This window comes from Bacillus rossius, unplaced genomic scaffold (genome assembly GCF_032445375.1).
Source record: "Bacillus rossius redtenbacheri isolate Brsri unplaced genomic scaffold, Brsri_v3 Brsri_v3_scf97, whole genome shotgun sequence".
In the NCBI taxonomy this organism is placed as follows: domain Eukaryota; kingdom Metazoa; phylum Arthropoda; class Insecta; order Phasmatodea; family Bacillidae; genus Bacillus; species Bacillus rossius.
The window spans coordinates 1-12749 of NW_026963217.1; the positions used below are offsets into that span (position 1 = coordinate 1).

The following is a 12749-nucleotide window of genomic DNA, read 5'->3' on the forward strand; positions in this document are numbered from 1 at the left end:
GGCCAGGGTGAAGGGGCTGGTGGTGATGGGGAGGCGGCAGCCGATGGGCGGCATGCGGGTAGGCTTGACGGTGGCGGCGGCGGAGGCAGATGCGGGGGCGGCAGCAGGTTGGGTGGGAGGCCGGGTGCGGGGTCCAGGTGCAGATGCGGAGGTGGATGGTCGAGGCGACGGCTGACGAGCAGCGGAGGTCGATGGCTGAGTCGCGGCGGTCGTAGTCGGTCGGGGGGTGGTGCGGCGGGTGAGGTGTGAGATGCGGGATGACGTGGATGGTGCAGGTGACGAGTCCCGGGACGAGGTCCCCTCCTCGCCGGCGGAGTCGAGCTCGAGGGCGCCAAACCGGTTGGAGATGGAGGTGCGGTCCTCGGCGCGCCCCATCCTCGGCCGCTTCACCGTCCGGCGGGGGAGGCTGAAGCCGGTGTCCATCGGCACGTCCCGGGGGGCCGCAGGCTCGACAGGGATGAGTGGCAGTGAGGGGGAAGGCGCTGAGAATGGTGAGGAGATGGGGTGAGAAGCAGAGGGGGTGAAAGTGCAAACTGTCGTGGTCGTCATGGTGGTGGTCGTGGTGGTGAGGGTTGCTGCCATGGTGACGTCCGGGGTGAAGGGGGTGTCGGAGCAGAAGCCAGGTGGCACCATCTGGTGATGCTTGGACTCCGACACCTTCGTGCAGCGCTCCTGGGTGCGGATCCCGGTCCGGCTGGGGGTGGGGGGCGGCGAGCATCCCTCTGCTCCAGCATCGCCCGAGGCACCCGTCCGGTCTCGGTGGCCACCAGGAGGCCTGGTGTAGTCCCTCAATGGCGGTTGGAGTCGGCCCTCAAAGTCGGAGTCCCCCAGGGGCGGGTCCTCCCCGGACCCCCCCTCGGCCATGCCGACGAGAAACAATCAAGTCGGCAGGCCAAGAGCCACACCTGGGAGGAACTACTCTTCTCGGCCACCTGGTGACAGCCCCAGGAAGCAGCAGCAGCAGTCAGCAGTCAGTTAAAGGTGGAAGAAGATGGAGTGAATATAATAGGAGTGATGCTGAGTAGAACTTGTAAATAAAAATAAAATAATAATTAGTGGAACCCGAGGGTTGAATTTATTTCTGCAGAGTCCCCCCAGCAATGCCCAGGGGGGGACCCTGTTGCTTGCTGCTGAGAGTTACCAGATCCGGATATGCACCCAGCAGCAAGTCTTCGCACCAGAAACGACTGGTCGGATTATAAAAGCACGCGAGGAAAACTCGAATTAACTAAGGAAATCCCTGCAAACCACTCAGAGTAGCACCTAAGAGCAGTTTGAAGGGAAACCAGAGCACGGTTGAAACTTTGAAAATCCGGACTATATAGGAAAAATGTGCGGACCACCACTAATGGTGAAAATAGCGTACGGTCGTGCAGCCTGAAGCCGCGAATCGTCCGAAAATCGCCTCGTGGGACACGGCACTCGATATTTCGTGAAACCCTAGGTATGTTGCTAATGGAAAAAAGTTCCCCTCTCGACTGTGCCGTGGTGCCCGCCTTTTTGCCGAGGCGGACGCGACGACCCGAGTGCCGCCACGCGGCAAACGGTGTAACCAAGTGCCGCCACGCGGCAAACGGGGTAACCAAATGCACGCGGCGGTCGACCGTCGCCGTGGGTACAGAAACAAAGGAAACGAGGTGCGAGTAGAAACGGGCAGTTGTAGGAAGAAATTGTATTTGCATTGTTGGTGTGTACTGTCATGTAGTGTGATGAACTGGCACGGGAGTGTTATGTCTGGGGAAAGAGCTGTTTCGGAGGTAGAAGTACATAACCTCAAAACACGTTGATGAGGTGGTCCGAGCTCCAAGTGAAATAGAAAAGCGAAACACTGCGCAGCATACTTACCTGGCGTAGGGGCTACCCTGATCAAGCAGGGGGTTCCCCCAGGGTGAGGCTCTTCCCTTGCACTTCGGTTGAGCTGACCTCTGCGATTACCCCAAATGTGGGTAACTCGGGCGCGTAATTTTTGGTAGTCGGGACTGCGTTCGCGCTGTCCCGGTGAAAAAATTTCAACTTAGTAGTTGTGAAGTAGTGTTAAGAATTATGTACAGTGAAGTGTAATTTTTTTTTTTTTTTTCATCTGTGTATGGTATGTAATGCATTCGTAGGTCTCAAGTTTACGGTGCCTTGGCGAACAACCCCACCGTCTTGAAAGTGCGGAAGGAAGGTACGTAATTGTGCATGGTAATAGTTGAAAAAAGAAAAAAAAAATTCCCATGAACGATACTTGTCCAATTCGATTTTTCAGATTTCCCCCTCCCCGCCTCACCCCCGGGCCCAGTGGTTTAACGGTAACCGGCCCAGTGTGTAAACACTGGGCACAACAAAAAATTGTTTAAAGACTCATCAAATGTTCCCCTCCACGGAAATCTTTAGTAAAAGGCGAAAGATTTATGCGTTTGAAGGGAAACCAGAGCACGGTTGAAACTTTGAAAATCCGGACTATATAGGAAAAATGTGCGGACCACCACTAATGGTGAAAATAGCGTACGGTCGTGCAGCCTGAAGCCGCGAATCGTCCGAAAATCGCCTCGTGGGACACGGCACTCGATATTTCGTGAAACCCTAGGTATGTTGCTAATGGAAAAAAGTTCCCCTCTCGACTGTGCCGTGGTGCCCGCCTTTTTGCCGAGGCGGACGCGACGACCCGAGTGCCGCCACGCGGCAAACGGTGTAACCAAGTGCCGCCACGCGGCAAACGGGGTAACCAAATGCACGCGGCGGTCGACCGTCGCCGTGGGTACAGAAACAAAGGAAACGAGGTGCGAGTAGAAACGGGCAGTTGTAGGAAGAAATTGTATTTGCATTGTTGGTGTGTACTGTCATGTAGTGTGATGAACTGGCACGGGAGTGTTATGTCTGGGGAAAGAGCTGTTTCGGAGGTAGAAGTACATAACCTCAAAACACGTTGATGAGGTGGTCCGAGCTCCAAGTGAAATAGAAAAGCGAAACACTGCGCAGCATACTTACCTGGCGTAGGGGCTACCCTGATCAAGCAGGGGGTTCCCCCAGGGTGAGGCTCTTCCCTTGCACTTCGGTTGAGCTGACCTCTGCGATTACCCCAAATGTGGGTAACTCGGGCGCGTAATTTTTGGTAGTCGGGACTGCGTTCGCGCTGTCCCGGTGAAAAAATTTCAACTTAGTAGTTGTGAAGTAGTGTTAAGAATTATGTACAGTGAAGTGTAATTTTTTTTTTTTTTTTCATCTGTGTATGGTATGTAATGCATTCGTAGGTCTCAAGTTTACGGTGCCTTGGCGAACAACCCCACCGTCTTGAAAGTGCGGAAGGAAGGTACGTAATTGTGCATGGTAATAGTTGAAAAAAGAAAAAAAAAATTCCCATGAACGATACTTGTCCAATTCGATTTTTCAGATTTCCCCCTCCCCGCCTCACCCCCGGGCCCAGTGGTTTAACGGTAACCGGCCCAGTGTGTAAACACTGGGCACAACAAAAAATTGTTTAAAGACTCATCAAATGTTCCCCTCCACGGAAATCTTTAGTAAAAGGCGAAAGATTTATGCGTTTGAAGGGAAACCAGAGCACGGTTGAAACTTTGAAAATCCGGACTATATAGGAAAAATGTGCGGACCACCACTAATGGTGAAAATAGCGTACGGTCGTGCAGCCTGAAGCCGCGAATCGTCCGAAAATCGCCTCGTGGGACACGGCACTCGATATTTCGTGAAACCCTAGGTATGTTGCTAATGGAAAAAAGTTCCCCTCTCGACTGTGCCGTGGTGCCCGCCTTTTTGCCGAGGCGGACGCGACGACCCGAGTGCCGCCACGCGGCAAACGGTGTAACCAAGTGCCGCCACGCGGCAAACGGGGTAACCAAATGCACGCGGCGGTCGACCGTCGCCGTGGGTACAGAAACAAAGGAAACGAGGTGCGAGTAGAAACGGGCAGTTGTAGGAAGAAATTGTATTTGCATTGTTGGTGTGTACTGTCATGTAGTGTGATGAACTGGCACGGGAGTGTTATGTCTGGGGAAAGAGCTGTTTCGGAGGTAGAAGTACATAACCTCAAAACACGTTGATGAGGTGGTCCGAGCTCCAAGTGAAATAGAAAAGCGAAACACTGCGCAGCATACTTACCTGGCGTAGGGGCTACCCTGATCAAGCAGGGGGTTCCCCCAGGGTGAGGCTCTTCCCTTGCACTTCGGTTGAGCTGACCTCTGCGATTACCCCAAATGTGGGTAACTCGGGCGCGTAATTTTTGGTAGTCGGGACTGCGTTCGCGCTGTCCCGGTGAAAAAATTTCAACTTAGTAGTTGTGAAGTAGTGTTAAGAATTATGTACAGTGAAGTGTAATTTTTTTTTTTTTTTTCATCTGTGTATGGTATGTAATGCATTCGTAGGTCTCAAGTTTACGGTGCCTTGGCGAACAACCCCACCGTCTTGAAAGTGCGGAAGGAAGGTACGTAATTGTGCATGGTAATAGTTGAAAAAAGAAAAAAAAAATTCCCATGAACGATACTTGTCCAATTCGATTTTTCAGATTTCCCCCTCCCCGCCTCACCCCCGGGCCCAGTGGTTTAACGGTAACCGGCCCAGTGTGTAAACACTGGGCACAACAAAAAATTGTTTAAAGACTCATCAAATGTTCCCCTCCACGGAAATCTTTAGTTTTTTTTTTTTTTTTTTTTTTTTTTTTTTTTTTTTTTTTTTTTTTTTTTTTTTTTTTTTTTTTTTTTTTTTTAGGGGCCCACACACAAAAACATCATTTAATACATAAAGATACATACAAGGCAGTGGACAAGAACACTGTACAGAACATAAACACAAAGATGAAGAACATGACGATGCTGGACCCCGCCAACACGGAGGTTCTTGAAGGTCCCGGCTACTTGTTGGGTGGAGGGGGGGTGAGGGACTGCTGGGGGTGAAGAGATGCTGATCCAGGAGCCGCGCAGCTGATGGAGGCCGCGCGGAGAAAACGGCGATGCTGATGACGATGGGAAGAAGACGGAGTGGCGATGTAGATGGTGAACTATGGTGGCGGGTCCGCGGAGGCTACCGGTGGACGTGGAGGTCTACGCCGTCATCTACCGGGCCCACCGGCCGCCGGGACGTCGTCAGCGTCGTCGTCGGAGTCGTCGCGTAAGTGGTCAGTCGAAAAGAGCGGTCGTCGTGGGTGGGGTGCAGGAGGCAGCGGCTCCGCAAGTTGAAGGATGAGGGGGTTGTCGCTGCGTCGGCATCGGCGTAGGAAGTAAGTTGTCATGGAGCGAAGGAGAGGGTGAAGGTGGGGCAGGCCGGAGTCTGCCAGGAGAGTCAGCCTGGAGGTGGCGCGGGGGAGTCCGAGAAGGAGACGAATCCCCAGGAAGTAGGTGCGGGTAATGGGGCGAAGGTTGAAACGGGATGAATGAACCCACACGGGGGATGCGTAGGTGAAGCGTGGGATGACGTAGGAATGAAATGCGGTGATGCGAACCGGGAGGGGGGTGCCAGATGAGGGTCGCAGTATCGGTGCCAGCTGCGCCAAGACCGCCCTGGATTGAGTCTTCATGGAAGCAAGGTGCGGGATGAAAGTGAAGGTACTGTCCAGGGTCACCCCCAGATAGCGGACCTCGGGTGACCAGGGGATGGCAGTGCTGGAAACTCGTGGGGGGTGGTCCTGGCGTGGGTGGATGCGTGAGAAGAGAATGGATTGGGTCTTCGAGCAGTTCAGCCCGATGCCGTGCGCGAGGAACTGAGTAGAGAGTGATGTGAGCCCGCGGCTCAGGCGGTCGCCGAGCATCCGCTCGGAGACGGAGGAAGCGAGGAGGCAAGTGTCATCGGCGTACTGAACCAGGTGAGTGCCAGGTGGTGGTTGCAGGTCGGCGATGTGAAGGGTGAAGAGAAGGGGTGAAAGGATGGCGCCCTGGGGGACGCCGGCCATGATGTGACGGGGGTCGGAGAGTTCGCCCTCCACCCGAACCCGGAAGGTACGACCCCCCAGGAACGAGCAGATGAGGCGTATGAGATGAGGCGGAAGGTCGGTGGCGGAGAGACGGTGAACGAGTAGTGAATGGGGCACGGAATCAAATGCCCGGGCAAGGTCCAGAAGCACCATGCCCGTGTGTTGGCGCCGTGCGAAACCTTGGACAGCCAGCACCTCCACACGGGCGATGGCGTGGGAGGTGGAGTGACGTTTGCGGAAACCGAACTGGTGATGGGGGAGAAGATGCAAGAGGTTGACGTGAAGGAGAAGGCGTGTGAGAATGGTCCGCTCTGCGACCTTAGAGACGATGGGTAGAAGAGAAATGGGGCGGTACGATGATGGTAGGGAAGGGGGCTTCCCGGGTTTGGGTATGGGTGAGACAATGGCCACTTTCCAAGGGGTGGGGAAATGACAGAGAAGGAACATCGCGTTGATGATGCGGGTAAGGAAGACCGTCGCCTTCCGAGGAAGAGCACGGAGGACGGGTGCAGGCAGAGAGTCGGAACCGGGGGCAGAAGGGGGCTTGAGACGGAGGAGGAGTGTGCGCACCTCCGATGGCGTGGCGAGAGGGAATGGCAGAGAGTCCGGAAGAACGGGCAGAGTGACGTGATGTGCGAGGGGGGGGGGGTGTGTCCCCGTCGTCCGAAGACTCGGAGGAGAGGGTGGGGGGGTCAGCGGAGGCAAACGTGGTCGCGAGGTAGGCAGCGACCGCCTCCGATCGCTCAGGGGCAGTCTCCGCCACCCCGGCCGAGTGGGTGAGTGGGGGAATAGTGGTGGGGACCGATCGGAGGCGCCGGACGTAGGTCCACAGAGAGCCGGATGCAGAGGCGAGGGAGCCGAGACGCCGGGTCTCCAAATGCGCCTTCCACGCCGCGACCATCCGGCGGCACCGGCCCCGCAGCAGGAGGAACACCATCCGTGTCAACGGGGACCGGTTGGCCTGCCACAGGCCGCGGAAGCGGTCGCGCAGGACCACGGCGTCACGCAGGTAAGGCGGGAAGGGGGTGATGCGGGTACTTGGAGTGGCCAGCGGAATGTGAGCGGAGGCGGCCGCAGAGACGGCCCGGGTGAATGACACGACGTTGGCGTCGAGACGGTCGGGGGTGTCGAAGGGGAGGGTGAGGTCGAGTGATGATGAGAGGGTGGTCTGGAACCCATTCCAGTCGGCGTTGCGGAAGTCGAAGCGGGGAAGGTGCGGGTTGGAATGGGGGTAGAAGTGAAGGGAGCCGAGGACGGGCAGGTGATCCGAGGCCCCGGCGGTGAGCGTGGTGAGACCAGAGATGATGGGGAGCGGTGTGGTGAGGGCGAGGTCGATGATACTGGGATGACGGTGGTGCTGAGCGGGGAAGAATGTGGGGGTGGCGGGGGCGCAGATGGAGAGGTTAGTACGCCGGAGGAGCTGACGGAGGGAGCTGCCTCGGCGGTTGGCCGCGACGCAGCCCCAGTAGGGATGGGTGGCGTTGAAGTCCCCGGCCAGCACGACATGGGCATCGAGCCGACCGAGGGCGACAACGGCGGCAGAGGGGAAGGCAAATTGGGGTGGGAGATACACGGAGACTAGAGTCAGGGAGTAGGGCTGTCCGAACAGGCGCACGGCCACAGCCTCAGTCGCGGGTGAAGGTGGAATGTGTCGGCGGTGATGGGTGAAGGTGTCGCGCACCAGGAGTGCCACCCCACCCCCCCGACCATCACGGTCGGAGCGGTGGACGGCATATCCCGGGACGCGGAGGGGTACAGCGGGGGTCAGCCAGGTCTCTGATAGGAACACGACATCGGGTGAGTGCTCGTCGACGAGGTGAAGGAAGTCGAGAAGCTTAGGGAGCAAAGAAAAGGCGTTCCAGACTAGGAGCTTAAGGGGCGGCGGGGGATCCATCGAAGAGACTCAGAAGCGCTTGGAGGAGCACCTCGAATCTCTCCGAAGGGGACTTGGCATGGGACAGGGCGGTCAGGGTGCGGCGAACGAAGGGAAAGTACTGCCGAAACAGCTGGATGAGGTCACGTATGATCGTAGTGAAAGAAGTGTCGTCAGCGTCCGGTCGGTGAGATGAGGGGTCCTGAGGTGCAGATGGTGATGGCCCGTCGCGGGAGGGGAACAGGGTGGCGGCGGCGGAACCGCGCCGAGTCCAGGCGTTGGAGGTGACGGCGGGAAAGGCACGAGCGTCGGTCAAGTTTGGCGGTCGCGGTCGCGGTGCCGGGGTGGCCTCAGGCTGTTGTCGGGGGGGGTGGCGTCTGAGGTAGGCCTGGTTCACCCGGCAGTCCATGGAAGTCGCGAAGTGCGCCTCGCCGCAATTGACGCACTTCGGAGTCGTCGATGTGCACTCGCGGGACCGGTGGGGCCCGGCACACTTGAAACAGGCCACCGGCCTCTCGCAGCGTGTGGATGGGTGGCCGGCCTGCTGGCACCGGTAACACTGCGGGACCCGCCCGCTGCCACGATAGCGTTCGACGGAGACCACCCAGCAGCCCAGGGAGCGTAGAGCCAGGAAGGGAGCTGCCTCCCCCAGGTGGTGAGTATTAACCAGGAACGGACGGGTCGTGGCGGTGTCGGTGACGCGGAGCGGAGTGACGGAAGCAACGGGTAGGTCCAGGTCGAGGAGGGCGGCGTGCACCTCCTCGGGGGTAGTGGTGAGTGGGAGACGCTTCAGGACGAGTCGGTCCCCCTTCTCGTCCTGTCGCAGGTGCGTGAAAGGCTGATGGCCGAGCTGGGTGAGGTGGTTGTATAGGAAGGTGTGATCAGCGGCGTTAGAGGTGTAAAAGGAGGTGCGGCCGTCGACGGAGGTGATGGATAGCTTGCCAGAAAGGAGCGACTGAAACGATTGGGCCAGGGTGAAGGGGCTGGTGGTGATGGGGAGGCGGCAGCCGATGGGCGGCATGCGGGTAGGCTTGACGGTGGCGGCGGCGGAGGCAGATGCGGGGGCGGCAGCAGGTTGGGTGGGAGGCCGGGTGCGGGGTCCAGGTGCAGATGCGGAGGTGGATGGTCGAGGCGACAGCTGACGAGCAGCGGAGGTCGATGGCTGAGTCGCGGCGGTCGTAGTCGGTCGGGGGGTGGTGCGGCGGGTGAGGTGTGAGATGCGGGATGACGTGGATGGTGCAGGTGACGAGTCCCGGGACGAGGTCCCCTCCTCGCCGGCGGAGTCGAGCTCGAGGGCGCCAAACCGGTTGGAGATGGAGGTGCGGTCCTCGGCGCGCCCCATCCTCGGCCGCTTCACCGTCCGGCGGGGGAGGCTGAAGCCGGTGTCCATCGGCACGTCCCGGGGGGCCGCAGGCTCGACAGGGATGAGTGGCAGTGAGGGGGAAGGCGCTGAGAATGGTGAGGAGATGGGGTGAGAAGCAGAGGGGGTGAAAGTGCAAACTGTCGTGGTCGTCATGGTGGTGGTCGTGGTGGTGAGGGTTGCTGCCATGGTGACGTCCGGGGTGAAGGGGGTGTCGGAGCAGAAGCCAGGTGGCACCATCTGGTGATGCTTGGACTCCGACACCTTCGTGCAGCGCTCCTGGGTGCGGATCCCGGTCTGGCTGGGGGTGGGGGGCGGCGAGCATCCCTCTGCTCCAGCATCGCCCGAGGCACCCGTCCGGTCTCGGTGGCCACCAGGAGGCCTGGTGTAGTCCCTCAATGGCGGTTGGAGTCGGCCCTCAAAGTCGGAGTCCCCCAGGGGCGGGTCCTCCCCGGACCCCCCCTCGGCCATGCCGACGAGAAACAATCAAGTCGGCAGGCCAAGAGCCACACCTGGGAGGAACTACTCTTCTCGGCCACCTGGTGACAGCCCCAGGAAGCAGCAGCAGCAGTCAGCAGTCAGTTAAAAGTGGAAGAAGATGGAGTGAATATAATAGGAGTGATGCTGAGTAGAACTTGTAAATAAAAATAAAATAATAATTAGTGGAACCCGAGGGTTGAATTTATTTCTGCAGAGTCCCCCCAGCAATGCCCAGGGGGGGACCCTGTTGCTTGCTGCTGAGAGTTACCAGATCCGGATATGCACCCAGCAGCAAGTCTTCGCACCAGAAACGACTGGTCGGATTATAAAAGCACGCGAGGAAAACTCGAATTAACTAAGGAAATCCCTGCAAACCACTCAGAGTAGCACCTAAGAGCAGTTTGAAGGGAAACCAGAGCACGGTTGAAACTTTGAAAATCCGGACTATATAGGAAAAATGTGCGGACCACCACTAATGGTGAAAATAGCGTACGGTCGTGCAGCCTGAAGCCGCGAATCGTCCGAAAATCGCCTCGTGGGACACGGCACTCGATATTTCGTGAAACCCTAGGTATGTTGCTAATGGAAAAAAGTTCCCCTCTCGACTGTGCCGTGGTGCCCGCCTTTTTGCCGAGGCGGACGCGACGACCCGAGTGCCGCCACGCGGCAAACGGTGTAACCAAGTGCCGCCACGCGGCAAACGGGGTAACCAAATGCACGCGGCGGTCGACCGTCGCCGTGGGTACAGAAACAAAGGAAACGAGGTGCGAGTAGAAACGGGCAGTTGTAGGAAGAAATTGTATTTGCATTGTTGGTGTGTACTGTCATGTAGTGTGATGAACTGGCACGGGAGTGTTATGTCTGGGGAAAGAGCTGTTTCGGAGGTAGAAGTACATAACCTCAAAACACGTTGATGAGGTGGTCCGAGCTCCAAGTGAAATAGAAAAGCGAAACACTGCGCAGCATACTTACCTGGCGTAGGGGCTACCCTGATCAAGCAGGGGGTTCCCCCAGGGTGAGGCTCTTCCCTTGCACTTCGGTTGAGCTGACCTCTGCGATTACCCCAAATGTGGGTAACTCGGGCGCGTAATTTTTGGTAGTCGGGACTGCGTTCGCGCTGTCCCGGTGAAAAAATTTCAACTTAGTAGTTGTGAAGTAGTGTTAAGAATTATGTACAGTGAAGTGTAATTTTTTTTTTTTTTTTCATCTGTGTATGGTATGTAATGCATTCGTAGGTCTCAAGTTTACGGTGCCTTGGCGAACAACCCCACCGTCTTGAAAGTGCGGAAGGAAGGTACGTAATTGTGCATGGTAATAGTTGAAAAAAGAAAAAAAAAATTCCCATGAACGATACTTGTCCAATTCGATTTTTCAGATTTCCCCCTCCCCGCCTCACCCCCGGGCCCAGTGGTTTAACGGTAACCGGCCCAGTGTGTAAACACTGGGCACAACAAAAAATTGTTTAAAGACTCATCAAATGTTCCCCTCCACGGAAATCTTTAGTAAAAGGCGAAAGATTTATGCGTTTGAAGGGAAACCAGAGCACGGTTGAAACTTTGAAAATCCGGACTATATAGGAAAAATGTGCGGACCACCACTAATGGTGAAAATAGCGTACGGTCGTGCAGCCTGAAGCCGCGAATCGTCCGAAAATCGCCTCGTGGGACACGGCACTCGATATTTCGTGAAACCCTAGGTATGTTGCTAATGGAAAAAAGTTCCCCTCTCGACTGTGCCGTGGTGCCCGCCTTTTTGCCGAGGCGGACGCGACGACCCGAGTGCCGCCACGCGGCAAACGGTGTAACCAAGTGCCGCCACGCGGCAAACGGGGTAACCAAATGCACGCGGCGGTCGACCGTCGCCGTGGGTACAGAAACAAAGGAAACGAGGTGCGAGTAGAAACGGGCAGTTGTAGGAAGAAATTGTATTTGCATTGTTGGTGTGTACTGTCATGTAGTGTGATGAACTGGCACGGGAGTGTTATGTCTGGGGAAAGAGCTGTTTCGGAGGTAGAAGTACATAACCTCAAAACACGTTGATGAGGTGGTCCGAGCTCCAAGTGAAATAGAAAAGCGAAACACTGCGCAGCATACTTACCTGGCGTAGGGGCTACCCTGATCAAGCAGGGGGTTCCCCCAGGGTGAGGCTCTTCCCTTGCACTTCGGTTGAGCTGACCTCTGCGATTACCCCAAATGTGGGTAACTCGGGCGCGTAATTTTTGGTAGTCGGGACTGCGTTCGCGCTGTCCCGGTGAAAAAATTTCAACTTAGTAGTTGTGAAGTAGTGTTAAGAATTATGTACAGTGAAGTGTAATTTTTTTTTTTTTTTTCATCTGTGTATGGTATGTAATGCATTCGTAGGTCTCAAGTTTACGGTGCCTTGGCGAACAACCCCACCGTCTTGAAAGTGCGGAAGGAAGGTACGTAATTGTGCATGGTAATAGTTGAAAAAAGAAAAAAAAAATTCCCATGAACGATACTTGTCCAATTCGATTTTTCAGATTTCCCCCTCCCCGCCTCACCCCCGGGCCCAGTGGTTTAACGGTAACCGGCCCAGTGTGTAAACACTGGGCACAACAAAAAATTGTTTAAAGACTCATCAAATGTTCCCCTCCACGGAAATCTTTAGTAAAAGGCGAAAGATTTATGCGTTTGAAGGGAAACCAGAGCACGGTTGAAACTTTGAAAATCCGGACTATATAGGAAAAATGTGCGGACCACCACTAATGGTGAAAATAGCGTACGGTCGTGCAGCCTGAAGCCGCGAATCGTCCGAAAATCGCCTCGTGGGACACGGCACTCGATATTTCGTGAAACCCTAGGTATGTTGCTAATGGAAAAAAGTTCCCCTCTCGACTGTGCCGTGGTGCCCGCCTTTTTGCCGAGGCGGACGCGACGACCCGAGTGCCGCCACGCGGCAAACGGTGTAACCAAGTGCCGCCACGCGGCAAACGGGGTAACCAAATGCACGCGGCGGTCGACCGTCGCCGTGGGTACAGAAACAAAGGAAACGAGGTGCGAGTAGAAACGGGCAGTTGTAGGAAGAAATTGTATTTGCATTGTTGGTGTGTACTGTCATGTAGTGTGATGAACTGGCACGGGAGTGTTATGTCTGGGGAAAGAGCTGTTTCGGAGGTA

The 12749-nt window shown here is 56.2% G+C and overlaps 9 non-coding genes across 9 annotated transcripts; 5 read left to right on the plus strand and 4 right to left on the minus strand.

Moving 5' to 3' along the window:
- The first annotated feature begins 1837 nt into the window (after nt 1–1837).
- LOC134546062 (U1 spliceosomal RNA) lies at nt 1838–2000 on the plus strand. Its single transcript, XR_010079011.1, has one exon. It is a non-coding gene; the product is annotated as a U1 spliceosomal RNA (small nuclear RNA).
- A 299-nt stretch (nt 2001–2299) lies between these two features.
- LOC134546117 (U5 spliceosomal RNA) lies at nt 2300–2419 on the minus strand. The gene has a single exon (XR_010079066.1). It is a non-coding gene; the product is annotated as a U5 spliceosomal RNA (small nuclear RNA).
- A 543-nt stretch (nt 2420–2962) lies between these two features.
- On the plus strand, nt 2963–3125 carry LOC134546091 (U1 spliceosomal RNA). Its single transcript, XR_010079040.1, has one exon. It is a non-coding gene; the product is annotated as a U1 spliceosomal RNA (small nuclear RNA).
- Nucleotides 3126–3424: 299 nt separating this feature from the next.
- Nucleotides 3425–3544, minus strand: LOC134546118 (U5 spliceosomal RNA). The gene has a single exon (XR_010079067.1). It is a non-coding gene; the product is annotated as a U5 spliceosomal RNA (small nuclear RNA).
- A 543-nt stretch (nt 3545–4087) lies between these two features.
- LOC134546102 (U1 spliceosomal RNA) lies at nt 4088–4250 on the plus strand. Its single transcript, XR_010079051.1, has one exon. It is a non-coding gene; the product is annotated as a U1 spliceosomal RNA (small nuclear RNA).
- Nucleotides 4251–10576: 6326 nt separating this feature from the next.
- On the plus strand, nt 10577–10739 carry LOC134546113 (U1 spliceosomal RNA). The gene has a single exon (XR_010079062.1). It is a non-coding gene; the product is annotated as a U1 spliceosomal RNA (small nuclear RNA).
- A 299-nt stretch (nt 10740–11038) lies between these two features.
- LOC134546119 (U5 spliceosomal RNA) lies at nt 11039–11158 on the minus strand. The gene has a single exon (XR_010079068.1). It is a non-coding gene; the product is annotated as a U5 spliceosomal RNA (small nuclear RNA).
- Nucleotides 11159–11701: 543 nt separating this feature from the next.
- LOC134546124 (U1 spliceosomal RNA) lies at nt 11702–11864 on the plus strand. Its single transcript, XR_010079073.1, has one exon. It is a non-coding gene; the product is annotated as a U1 spliceosomal RNA (small nuclear RNA).
- A 299-nt stretch (nt 11865–12163) lies between these two features.
- LOC134546120 (U5 spliceosomal RNA) lies at nt 12164–12283 on the minus strand. Its single transcript, XR_010079069.1, has one exon. It is a non-coding gene; the product is annotated as a U5 spliceosomal RNA (small nuclear RNA).
- Between the last annotated feature and the right edge of the window lie 466 nt (nt 12284–12749).